Genomic DNA, 10,268 nt, shown 5'->3' with positions numbered 1-10,268 from the left:
TCCGAAGCCCCTGCTTTATACTGGTGCCCGGGGAGGGGGCGTGGCCAAGCCTCGAGACGGGGGGAGGGGCAGGAGGCGGGGCTTAGGCCGGGCTAGGACTCTCCCGCCCGCACAACCCAGTGGGGAATCTGGAGAGCCGCTCAACCTTCCATCTCTGCCCTCCGCCCCCGTTGTAGTTCTCCCCAAGGAGATGCCTTAGCTTTTTCCTTTCTGTGAAGCCTGTTACTCCTCCCTCCCCGACTTCACTCTTTTCGTTTCCGCAAGGCGGGGCACTCTAGCTCCATTTTGGAGACTGCGGGTATAAGCTGTCGGACCCCCAGAAGCCTAACTCCCATCTAACACGAGATTCCCCTAAATCTCCAGCGGCTCGGGAAGCGCGTCCACGCTGCACGTGGAGCCGGCTCGCCTCAGCTCATTAGCGATTGGTTGGAATCTCGGCACCTGTGGGCAGGAGGCGGGGAGAAAAGAGGGAGAACCAATGACAGAGGCGGATGAGGATTTATTTCCCCGGCCCAGTAGTCCGCGCGCGCGGGAAGTAACGGCAGGTGTTTCTCCAACTGCCTACTCCAACGGCCTCCGAGAATAGTGTTTGCGCTCCCGCCCTCGCGTGCCCTGAGGGGAGGCCGGGCGGGCCTAGGCCGGCGTTCAGGGACTAGAGCGGGGCGGTTCATGGCCACTTCTGGCCTTCCTCAGGGGATTGACAGAGCTGTCGTCCCATTTACCCGGAGTCTTAGGTTTTTCGGGGTGCTTGGGCTGTTGGGGATCGCCGTAGCCACAACCCCCTTATAGCTGAAGGAGTCGAGGTCCCTGGAGCTTAAGGAAGGGACCTGTGAAGGAGAGAAGTGGGAGGAAAACTGGGGGCAGTGATGCAACTTCTTATTGCCTGGGGGAGCCTGAGCACCTCTTGACCTTACTGGGACTCGTTTCCTCTGTAAAAATGAAACGATGAGAGAAGCAGAGATGAGCCTGCACTCCCAGTGGAAGCTTTGTCTTCCCCATCCTCTTCTTTGTCTTAATGTCACTTTGTTTATGGGCAACCAGATGGCCAGACCTGGAGACAGGAAAAATCCAAATCCAGCCTCAGAGGTTCTAGCTGGGTGACTCTGGGTTAGTCACTTCACCCTGTTTGCTTCAGTTTCCTCATCTGTAAAATGAACCGGAGAAGGAAATGGCAAACTGCCCCAGTATCGCCCACGGCGATGCGACACAACAATACTTTGTTTCCCCTTCCCCTCTCCATATCTATTTCTCTGTTGTTTTTTTTCTGAGAGAGGGTCTCCATTCCTCTCTAGTTATCATATCTAGGTCCACATTACTCTCTGAATTTCTCTCCTTATCTGTGTGTTTCTTTCTGTCCCCTTCATTTGTCTTCATTTCTCTTTCCATGTCCTTTCCTGCATTTAAGGGTTCTTTGCTTTCCAGTATTTCTCACTGCATGTAGAGTATCTGTTTTACCACTTTTTTACTCCATATCTTTCTTCACTAAGATGGATGCCTGTCTAGCTGGAAAAAAAGGTGATTGTACAATTTTCCCATGATTTCTGAAGATAAAGCAGAGAAGAGGGTGGTTGTGGTCAGGAGCAAGGGTTAGCCCAAGCAAAATGGTCTCTCAGAGACAAAGAGAAGCAAAAGGCAGGGCTGTAGAAAGGGGATTGTGGAAAGCCTGAATTCTGGAAAAGTATACTTGAAAAAGGTGTTAACTCAGTGCAATTGATGAGATGATTGTTTTCTGATTCACAAATATACTTAGTACTTAGTAATGGTTCTCTAGTTCACACATAATCAGTATACTGTAATGATATAATTGTAATAAAGTATTTAAATTGGGGACAAAGTCAGATTGAGATGGAGACTGATTGAGACTGGCAGATTGTCAGACTGCTAGACTGCTGAAGGAGACTGGGTCAGACTATGACAGACATAGACTGTATAAGAGACAATAAAGGCTTTGGACTCTATTCTTGCCCATTCTTATAGTTTCTATCTTGCTGAGACCAAGGCCCTTCTGAAAGACTTCCAGAAAACTAGCCTGAAGATTACAGGAATGAGGAGGCTCTGGAGAATTGTTAGTGTTACTTACAGACTATATGGTTTTAACTCCCCAGTATGATGAATGAGGAATAGGAGGTCCAGAGGGCTAAAGTCATTTACCCAGTGATGAATGCCGCACCTTGCACATGGCAGTTTAATGAATGCTTATTGGATTGTTAGAAAAGTAATAAATTGAAGAACTAGGATTCAATCCCAGACTTCTCTGATTTTACATCTAACATTCTTAGTACTGCATGTAACATACTGCTTCACAAACAGGCATTGTTCTTTTATTCTTTATTTACAAATTAAACCATTCTCTTAACACACCCAGCAAAGACCTGTCTGAATAAGATTTCAACAACTGAAAATTCGAAATTAGGATTGCTTTTCATAAATTATTGAATTCATTCCACATTCTGGGATCATTGGATTATGGACTAAGAATGGAGCCGAGTGTATTGCAGGCACAAGAAGTATTCAAAGATAGCCTTGATTAACTTGCTACATGTTATCATAAAAACCACAAAAGCACTAAAAATCAAATACTGAAGTAAAATGTAGTTTATCTGACTTAATGTCAAATTTTTATCATCTTTAGTTCCAAACATATTTAAGCTGTTTTACTGGAGTTAAAACTTCCCTAAAATGTGTTTACATTGGGCGAGACTTTTGGATTTTATAAAGATTTGCATTTAAAATAAAACAGAATAAAACAAGAAATACTACTTTTTCTTTTCTTTTCTTTTTAAATAACTTTTTATTGACAGAACCCATGCCAGGGTAATTTTTTTTTTACAACATTATCCCTTGCACTCTCTTCTGTTCCGATTTTTTCCTTCCCTCCCTCCACCCCCTCCCCCACATGGCAAGCAGTCCTATACATGTTAAATAGGTTACATTATATCCTAGATACAGTATATGTGTGCAGAACCGAATAGTTCTTTTGTTCCACAGGGAGAATTGGATTCAGAAGGTATAAATAACCCGGGAAGAAAAACAAAAATGCAAGCAGTTTATATTCATTTCCCAGTGTCTGTCCTTTGGGTGTAGCTGCTTCTGTTCATCTTTGATCAATTGAAACTGAGATCTCTTTGTCGAAGACATCCACTTCCATCAGAATACATCCTCATACATTATTGTTGTTGAAGTGTATAATCTCCTGGTTCTGCTCATTTCACTCGGCATCAGTTCATGTTAAGTCTCCCCAGTCCTCTCTGTATTCATCCTTCTAGTCATTTCTTACAAAACAATATTCCATAACATTCATATACCACAATTTACTTAGCTATTCTCCAATTGGTGGTCATCCATTCAATTTCCAGTTTCTAGCCACTACAAAAAGGGCTGCCACAAACATTTTTGCACATACAGATCCCTTTCCCTTCTTTAGTATCTCTTTGGGATATAAGCCCAGTAGTAACACTGCTAGATCAAAGGGTATGCACAGTTTGATAACTTTTTGGGCATAATTCCAGATTGCTCTCCAGAATGGCTGGATCCATTCACAACTCCACCAACAATGCATCAGTGTTCCAGTTTTCCCACATCCCTTCCAACATTCATCATTTTTTCCTGTCATTTTAGCCAATCTGATAGGTGTGTATGGTATCTCAGAGTTGTCTTAATTTGCATTTTTTTCTCTGATCAATAGTGATTTGGAACACCCTTTCATATTAGTAGAAATAGTTTCAATTTCATCATCTGAAAATTGTCTAATCAATTTTTTTAAAAAGAGTAACCATGCAAGTTATATGTATGGGTAATGTTACAGCATTGACAATTGTCAAACCTTTTGTTCCAATTTTTCCCCTCCTTCCCCCCACCCCTCCCCTAGATGGCAGGATGACCAGTAGATGTTAAATATAGTAAAGTATAAATTAGATACACAATAAATATACATGATCAAACCATTATTTTGCTCTACAAAAAGAATCAGACTCTGAAATATTGTACAATTAGCTTGTGAAGGAAAGATTGGATCATTTCTTACAGAATAATAATATTTCATAATATTCATATATCATAATTTATTCAGCCATTCTCCAACTGATGGACATCCACTCATTTTCCAATTTCTTGTCACTACAAAAAGGGCTTGCATAAACATTTTTGTATAAGTGGGTCCTTCCCCTTTTTTATGATCTCTTTGGGATATAGACCCATTTTGATAACCCTTTGGGCATAGTTCCAAATTACTCTCCAGAATGGTTGAATCACTTCACAAGTCTACCAACAATGTTTTAGTGTTCCAATTTTCCCACATCCTTTTCAACATTCATCATTATCCTAACCGGTTATCGTAGACAATCTGAGAAGTTTGGCACATGGTTACTCTTAATATAAAAATATGTATTCTTAATATAAAAATATATAAGTGCACCAGAAAGCAAAATTTTATGTGAAATCCAAGGAGAAAATGTCAATACTAGCTGGGGAAGGGGATCAAAAAAGATTTCCTTATAAATTAAGGATTAATTAGAAATTAAGTAATATTCTTGTTTGGCTGGAACAAAAAAACTAAAGAAAAAAGGTAAGATGAACCTGAAAAGACAGCTGTGAGAGACTACTCAGGGTGTGTTAGAAACTAATACTTGCAAAAAAGTTTAAACTTTACCCAGTATCAACAAAAGGCTAAAGAAGAATTTTAAGTATAAATGTGACCTGACCAAGACCTATAGGTAGGGGAGCTTTTTCTGGCAATGTGTGCAGAATGGATTGGAGAGAAGAGAGGAGAGAGAGGAAAAAGAGGAAGAAGCTAAAAGGAGACCATTTCAAAAGTCTGGGCAATAATCAAGGGTTGTTGAGATTTATTTATAAGATAGTGTCTGATTTTTTAAGATTGAGATTTAATGGTAAGGTTCTCATTTGATTTTTTTTTAATTATTTTTTTGGTGAGTTGAGGTTAAATGACTTGCTCAGAGTCACATAAAGTTGGACTTGAACTCAGGTCTTCCTGAAGCCAGTGCTCTATCCACTATACCAGTGGTTCTCAAAGTATGATCTAGAGAATCCTGAGGATCTCTGAAATCCTTTTAGAGGGTCTATACATTCAAAAATAGTTTTTATTTCCAATATGGTAAATGTCTATAAATATAATCCAGATAAACAAAAACTTTTTGGAGAGATCCTCAATAATTTTTAATAGGACAAAGATACTGAAAACAAAAGTTTGAGAACCACTGCACTATACCATCTTGCTGCCCTTGTTCTCGTTTGATTGAGAACAACCTTGTGTGGTTGATGTTATTGATGTTGTGTGGCAGGTAGGGAGACACCTGGAGTTAGTGCTGCGTCCTAGGTAGAGATCTAGCAAGAAGACACACCCCTTGTCATCTTTAACACCTGTAAGATACAACTCCCTGCCTCAGAGGCTAAGCCTCTTTTTACTTCCTGGGTCCACCTTACCAGCTGACATGACATACATGGCAATTCTCAGAAGGAAAAAAGGAGAAGAGACTGACAGGATATAAGAGTGACAGAGGCCTCTCTGTGGTACAGAGAACTGAACTGATCTTCTCAAAGCTGAATATTCACATTCAACAAAAGCATCAGCCCAAGGCATAAAGACTACTAGAAGAATTAATGTAGACAGATCAGAGTGCTTCACTGAGGGAACAATTTGTTACCCATTTGGAAGGTAAGTTGAGCCAACACACATTTAGCAACAATGGTGCCTAGAAGGAGTGGGAAGCTTTCAGAGATTTGGTGCACAGCACTGCATTTGCTCATCTGAGTCAGAACACTTGCAAATATCGACTGTTTTGATGAAAATGTTGGAGAAATTCAAAAGCTGCTAAGTGAAAAAACAAGAACTCCACAGGGTGTGCCAACAGAATAGTTCATCCATTTCTAAGAAGGTAGCATTTTATCCTATGAAAAGTAAAGTACAATAGAAACTTAGATGCAGGATTCTTGGTTCAACAAGAAGATGAAATTCAGTTTTATGCTGATAATCCAAAGGGCTTTTATGATACCAAAGACCTCTGGTGCATCTCAACTACTCAGTGCTGATGAGTGTCACAGTGGCACAATGTCACAGTGATTAGTGATAAGGTTCTGATCCTAGAGTGATGGACTGAACACTTCCATAGTATTCTCAACAGACCATCAATCAGTGCTGAAACTATTGACCATTTACCTCAAGTTGAAGTCAATCACTTGATTGCAATGAAGAAGAGGTTTGCCCTTAAGCTACTTTTGTGTGATAAAGCAGCAAGTGCTGATTCTATTCCAGCTAAGATTTACAAGGTGGGTGGTCTATTGCTCACACAAAAACTGACTGAAATTTTCTAGATTATGTAGCAAGAAGAGTTTATGTCTCAAGAGTTCAAGGATGTCTCCATTGTTCATTTTTGTAAAAGTAAAGAATAGATTATCCTGTGACAATCATGGGAGAGGGGGAGTAGGCAGTAAGGAAGGGATTCTCTCTTAGTCATTGCTGGCAAGATTCTTGCCAGAGTCCTCTTTAATAAGATTGATCATATACATGGAAAAAGGTCATCTACCTGAGAGCCAATGTGACTTCCAAAGGGACCAAAAAACAGTGGATATGGTGTTTCTGCTCAACAGCTACAGGAAAAATGCCAGAAGCAGAACAGAGGTTGTAATGGACTGAGGCTTGGGTTGATGCATTGAGGTCCCAAGCATATGAGGATAAATAGTAATTGGACCATACTCTATTAATATATAAGCTTGGAGAAAGAATGGCTCCCGCCTACTCTTTGTGCAAGTCCTTATGTGTTGTATAGGAAATGATGATTTTGGTGGGTGGAGGCAGGGGAGTAGAGAGGGAAGGGGAAGGAGAGACTACCCGCATTGCCATTGCCACGGCCTTTCAGCTCAGGTCTCTCTCTGCTAGCTGGCTTCCTGTCTGCCCATACTGCTATCGCAATCCTTTTTCACCTCTTCACTTCAATAAAGATTGAAGATTTTTCCCTTAACCTGAATTCCTGACTCTGGCTGATTTTAAATACGCGGTGGTTACAAGAGGTCTGTACACATTTGTGGATCTGATGAAAGTCTTTGATACTGTCAGTAGTGAGGGCTTTATAGAAAATTCTGTCAAAATTTGGCTGTCCAGAAAAGTTCATCAGGATGTCGATTTCATGATGGCACGCTTGCCTGAGTTTTGGACAATGGACCATTTGCTTGTGTTTTCCTGGTCATCAGTGGAGTGAAACAAGTGTTCTTGTTCCCGTGCTTTTTAGCTTGATGTTTTCAGCCATGTTGTCAAACGCCTTCAATGAGGACAAACATGGCATCAAAGTCAGCTGCTGCACTGATGGTAAATTCTTCAATCTGAAAAGGCTACAAGCCAAACTAAAGTGGAGGGAGCTTTTGTTTGCAGATGATTATGCGCTCAAGGAAGCCCCCAAAGCTGGGATGCTCTGATTCTTTATGGGTTGATTCTTTGCTAATTGTACTAATTTGGCCTAAAGACACTAAGAAAACCTAGGTCCTCCATTAGCCAGCACCACACTTCCATATAAAACCATCAGTTACAGCAAATAGTGAAATTTTGAATGCTGTGGATAAATTCACTTATGTTGGTAGTTTATTTTCCAGGGATAAACTCAAGAGTTTGGGAGGTTCCAAAGGAAAGTGGGAGAGAGAGGGATTAGACAGAGCCGTTGCACTAACCTCATTGTTGTATGGTATTCTGTATCAGTGCCACGTCAGGAAACTGAAAAGCATTTATTTGAATTGTCGAGGAAGATACCAGACACTGAGCTCCTTTCTCAAACTAAACTGCCAAGCATTCAAACTTTACTGCAGAGAACACCATCTGTGGGAATGGTCACATTGTACAAATGCCACATGTTTAGCTCCACAATTATTTTAGGGAGAACTCACACAGGGCAAGTGCTCACAAGGTGGCCAGAAAAAGTGATAACAAGGACACTCTCAAGGTCTCTCAATTACTTTAGAATTGATTGCATGACATGGGAAAATACTGGTACAGGACTGCCCAGCATTTGTTGTGCCCTCAACAGTGAAGGTATTGTGCTCTATGAGCAAAGCAGAACTGAATTAGCTCAGAAGGAACTCAAGATGCACAAAGTTAGAGAAGCTACCCCAAATGTTCACTATGTGTGCCTGCCCTGTGGCAGAGCATTCAGAGCTCATATTGGTCTGACCAGCCACAGTTGGACACACTGTAATTTGACTCTAACATAGATACATAGTCATTTAATTTTTGGTCCTCTTCAAGAATGAAGTACAATAACCAATCCATCTTGGTGTAAAAGGATGTTTTCCCTATTTAACCCATTCCCAATGTGAGTAGGTTTTCAGAACTACAAGCCTTCTTCCCCCATCTAATTCCTGTGTTGGGTCTTCCTTTGCAGCTCATTTGTACAGCATGACTACTATTTTTCACCTTTTCCTAGACAGTTTTGCTTTTTAGAGACAGATCATACTCAACTCTGCCCTAGTCTTTCTTTTGGACCACTCAATTACTAATGTCAATCTCAGACATATGGTTTACATTTCCACATTTAAAACATAAACATTTTGTTATTGAGTTCCTTGAAATTAGTCTTTGATGTTGATTCTTAAATGTTAAAATTTCTATCAAGTTCAGATTTGTTTGAGACAAAATCCTGAAAATCTAAGAATGTCAATGAATGTCATTTTAAAAAAAATCAATGTTACTTAATTTTTAGTGAATATAATATTTTCAATTGCAGACCTAGTTCTTTTGATTGTCAATATATATTATTCTATGGCCTGTGGTCTTTTATTGTAGCTGCTGATAAATCCAGTATAAATTCTAACTATAGCTCCAGAATATTTGAATTAAGTTTTTTATTTGTTTCTTTTTTGTAAAATTTTCTGTTTGATCTGGGGAGTTTCAAAATTTAGCAATAATAATTTGGCCTATATGTTTTCCTTGTAGGATCTCTTTGAGGAGATGATCAGTAGATTTTTTTTTTCTATTTCTACTTCCCCTCTTGTTCTATCACTTCACTACAATTTTCTTTGATTTTTTTTTTTTTTTGTATTATTGTTTCAAGGTTTTTTTTTTGGTCACAAAAAACCCAGGTCATAGGACCACCTTCAGCCATTACTCTAATAAAGGAGCTCACCTTTCTCATTACTATCAGCAATAGTTATTGGCCAGCTGTTCTTCAGAAGCTGTTGCCAAGCTGCCTTTCCATAGGGACTGCTTCACAGGATGATGGCTGGGGTTACTGGGCTAGAAGCATTGCCATTCCCAGAGCTCTTGGATTCAAGGGCCTGGGCTGACTCTGTCAAGGTCTGAGGGGAGATGGTGATTTGACTTACCTGGCACATGCCAGGACCTATTTCCTCCTTAGAATGACTTATTATTTCAGCTAAGCTGTCTTGTCCTCCCTGTGAGTGGCAATTGGTGGGGATAACCAGACCCTTCTTCACAGAAGTTGCCTTTTCAGATGATGGCTGCAAGCAGGACCAATGGTCTGGGATGTGCTGCTCTACACTTATTTGCCCATTGGTGCCAGTTGGCTCATCTTTCCTTAGCCATCTTCTCATGTGACTGCTTAAATAGTAGTTGTACCCATGACAATTTAGCTAATAAGAATTATTTGTATTGAACTTTATCAATACAAAGCACTTAACAAACATTACTTCATAGGATCATAGGGACTTCAGGCAATCCTTTTATTTTACAGACAAGTAAAATAAGGTTTCAAAGTTTAAGTGAATTGACCAGGGTCATGCATCAGCAATGTGTCTGAGTAGGATTTGAATTAAGGTTTTTCTGTCTCCAAAACTTTCCACTACAGCACATTTCATTTGATCCTAATGATACTTCTATAAGATGGGCAAAAATTTTTATTCCTTTACATACAGACGAGGAAACAAACTCAGAAGTGACTTGCTCAAGATCATAATATGCTATGATATAAAAAAATAAATATCAGAGGCAGGTTTCAAACCAAGGCCTCCTAACTTCCATTTCTAGTGCTTTTTCCTTTACACTATAGATGGAGCTATTAAAACTACATATTTTATTCACCAATCTGAACAAAAATTAACAACATATTGAATTTCTGTAGCACTTTGTCTCTCAGATCATTTTGGTCTATATAAACATATATAGCTTCAGGTTTTTTTAATTTAAATTTTCACAAAATCGTAAATACCTTATGTCTAGCATATAGCACATATGTAGAAATAGCATTGCCTTTTAAATTTCTTATTCATTCCTTTCCAGTAAATACTCATTTGAAAAAAATATTATCTTAGAG

Source organism: Antechinus flavipes, chromosome 3 (genome assembly GCF_016432865.1).
Source record: "Antechinus flavipes isolate AdamAnt ecotype Samford, QLD, Australia chromosome 3, AdamAnt_v2, whole genome shotgun sequence".
Taxonomy (NCBI): domain Eukaryota; kingdom Metazoa; phylum Chordata; class Mammalia; order Dasyuromorphia; family Dasyuridae; genus Antechinus; species Antechinus flavipes.
Note: the sequence above shows the minus strand (reverse complement) of the source record.